The 3,355-nt window shown below is 43.0% G+C and overlaps 1 pseudogene; it reads left to right on the top strand.

Moving 5' to 3' along the window:
* Positions 1-3,282: 3,282 nt before the first annotated feature.
* Positions 3,283-3,355, top strand: part of LOC117800699 — a 467-nt pseudogene continuing 394 nt past the window's right edge.

The following is a 3,355-nucleotide window of genomic DNA, read 5'->3' as shown; positions in this document are numbered from 1 at the left end:
TATTCTGCTGAGGCCCCTGTTGTCAGACATTCCGTGCGGGCTGCGCTTCTGCAGACCGACGACGCCGCTCGAGCCTAAAGCCGAGGCGCGTGTGGCTGGACCCGCCGCCGGCTGGACGCGCAGCTCTGGTCGGAGCCGCGGGCTTGCGGAGTTCGCCTCACGGTCCGCTCGCGCGCGTGTCCGCCCTTCTCAGGTCCCTTCCCTCCCGCTGCCGAAGTCCACCCGTGGCTCCTCTTCTGAACTCGTCACCAGAACCCGTTTCTTCGCCTTCCTCCCGGGCAGAGCCTGGTTTCTCCTGCGGGACTCTGCTCTCTCCTTGGAACGCCGGACTCGCTGAGGGTAAATCAGAAACCCGAGGTGCACATGGTTTTTGTAATTCGATGACAAGCTTTGACTCTCTTCGTTTCTCGGGTGCGAACGCATTTGTAAGCAATCTAAACACATTCATTTGGCTCTAGGGCTTTGGGCATTTGGCGCCTTAGCTTCCAGGTCTGACCTGAGGACACACTGATAAGGGTGGGTGACAGTGACCTGTTTCCTGCGCAGACCCGGAGGGCCTGACTTGTGAGGTGCGGCTGGGAGCCCCGAGCAGCAGTGCTCTGCGCAGTGCGAGCTGGAGGCAGTAGTCTGTGCTTGGATGTTACAGGCAATTTATCAGTATGTTCCAGAGCAGCAGCTCGTCTTTAGTAGTTTTTTGATGCAGGAATAACGGGATTTGGGGTCAAACGTGTTTTAGCAACCTCCCCAAAACACTGAATTCTTTGAACCTCATTTGAAAGCGAATATTAAAAAAAATCTAATTCACAGAATAATTATGGGGCGAGTAGTTTCAACAGACCTTCAAAAACAGGAGGCAAGAGGGAGACCTCAATACATGTTAGCATCCTTTCTTCTTGTTATCATTGTTTGGTTCCTCTGAACATTTTCAGGTAAAAGAGACTGGCGCAGAAGGTTTTATTTGCTTCAAGAAAAGGTAGCGTGTGATTTGTGGTGATTCTGTATCCTTTAGTTTCCTGGTGTAGAGCATATTTCTCCAAAACTCTGCAGTGATTATTGTGCGAATGGACCTGGATGTCTGGTAATGAATAATGCTTTCTTTCTTGTAGTTTTTATGACAAACAAGGTAGTGTATGGAAATAGCTTTGAGGCAACCTGATAATAAATATAATTGATACAACTCTGCTTCAAAATAAATGCAGGCTGAAAATGATAATTATCAAAAGTTATTATTGATTATTTTTCCTCAGAAAGGCCTGTGAAAATATGTGATAAATCATCAGTGAATTTAATAGAGTCCACATGTCCTGCTTACTAATTCTAAACTAAATCACTTTCTTTTGAAAGGCAGGTTATTTCTTTCTGCCAATTCACCACTTAGAAATTACCTGAGTTACAAGTGAAAACCTCTTTCTTCCCTGAGGAAATCAAGGAAGAATTTAAAAAAAAAATTGTATGACATGCATCAGTCATCAAATAAGTCATGTGGTAGTTTGGGATTATGCATATTTTGATCAAATATTTAATGTTGTAAAATTACCTAATTGTGTAAAAATCCATTCAGTTTACTCTGTGCTTTACTTATCCATACAGATTATCATGTCTGTGATTCTGCCTTCATTGGACTTTTCCGTGAATGGAATTGATAAGAAAAAAAAGTGATAGTGATAGAATTACAAGTACTTACAATGAAAGATGTGTTTTTTAAAAAAGATTTTTAATTTATTTATTTTTAAGAGAGAGAGAGAGCAGGGTGGGGGTGGGCATAGGGAGAAGCAGACTCCCCACTGAGCAGAGAGCCTGATGCAGGACTCTATCCCAGGACTCTGGGATCATGACCTGAGTGGAGGGCAGATGCTCAACCCACTGAGCTACCCAGTCCCCCAATGAAAAGGGTTTAATGAGTGAGTGCTTTCAGAGGAAGAGAGGGATCCAGGTCATGGATTTCCTTTTAGATTTGCCTTCCACAGAGAGAATCTCTGTGTATCCCAGTAGAGGATTTATTGTTCATTCATTGCTTCAGTCATGCCTCCCATTAGTACTGAGTATACTTCCTTCCAGGAGCTGTGCCAAATACTCGGGATGGAGAAGTGAAACTCAGACATAAGCCAGACATGAACCCTGTCCTCACCGAGCCTGCAGTCTAGCAGTATTTTTGACATTAGAGCAAGTATTATGAATGGTGGAATAAAAACTACAGAATAAAATGGGAGTGTGCAACTGAACAGGAGGTGGTTGTGTTCACTGGATTCTGGATTCTTAAAGCTATTTACTGCAGCTTTATTTACAATAGCCAAGATATGGAAGCAACCTAAGTGGCCATAGATAGAAGAATGGATAAAGGTGTCACACACACACACAGAGGAATATAATTCAGCCATAAAAATGAGATCTTGCCATTTGTGACATCATGAATGGACCTAGAATATATTATAATAAGTGAAATGAGTCAGAGAAAGACAAACACCATATGATTTCACTTATCTGTGGAATTTAAAAAATAAAACAAACCAACAAAAAAGTAGAAACACACCCATAAATATAGGGAGCAAGCTGATTGTTACCAGTGGTGAAAAGGGAGGATAGGCAAAATGGTTGAAGGGGAGTGGGAAATGCAGGATTCCACTTAGGTAATGAGTAAGTCACAGGGATGAAAGGTACAGCAAAGGGAATATAGTCAATGGTATTGTAATAGTGGAGTACAGTGACTGATGGTAGCCAACTTGTGGTGAACATAGCATAACATATAGAGTTGTGGAATCACTATGTTGTTCACCTGAAATTAGTGTAACATTATGTGTCAACTCTACTTCAGTTAACAAATATTTCTTGTAAGGATGGAATGAAGGGCCAAAAAATAGACTTGTCAGAAGATTATGCCTTGAAAAATGGGAAGGTTTAGAAGATAATTGCTAAGAAAGAAGCTTCCTTAGACTTCTTCCTTAGAGAATTTGATGAATAATCTGCTCATGGTGGCTCTAGAATCTGATTTCTGCCCTTATCTGAGTCCACTCTGCTAGTTTCCCAATTCCTCTTCCTACTACTATAAGAACTCCAAATGTCTTGGGCTTGGACTCCCAAGGGAAGGAGGACAGGCAGAGGAAATGGTAACATACCAGAAGTTAACTCTTAGAGAAGGACCCTATACTCTTACATTCAAAACTTGGGAGTGTGACTTTTCTGCCACTTCCTCCTCCCCGCCAGTGCGCTCAGACTGTACCACTGGCTCAGAGATCTGGGCTCCCACTAAACTAGCTCCACAGTGGTCTCTCTCCAGCTGCTTTCATGATCATCTACCAGGACTTCTTCAGCCATGGTGAGATGTTCTCCGACATCTACGAGATTTGGGAGATCATAG

Source organism: Ailuropoda melanoleuca, unplaced genomic scaffold (assembly GCF_002007445.2).
Source record: "Ailuropoda melanoleuca isolate Jingjing unplaced genomic scaffold, ASM200744v2 unplaced-scaffold74899, whole genome shotgun sequence".
NCBI lineage: Eukaryota > Metazoa > Chordata > Mammalia > Carnivora > Ursidae > Ailuropoda > Ailuropoda melanoleuca.
The sequence above is the reverse complement of the archived record's forward strand: the minus strand, read 5'-3'. Positions and strand labels throughout refer to the sequence as shown.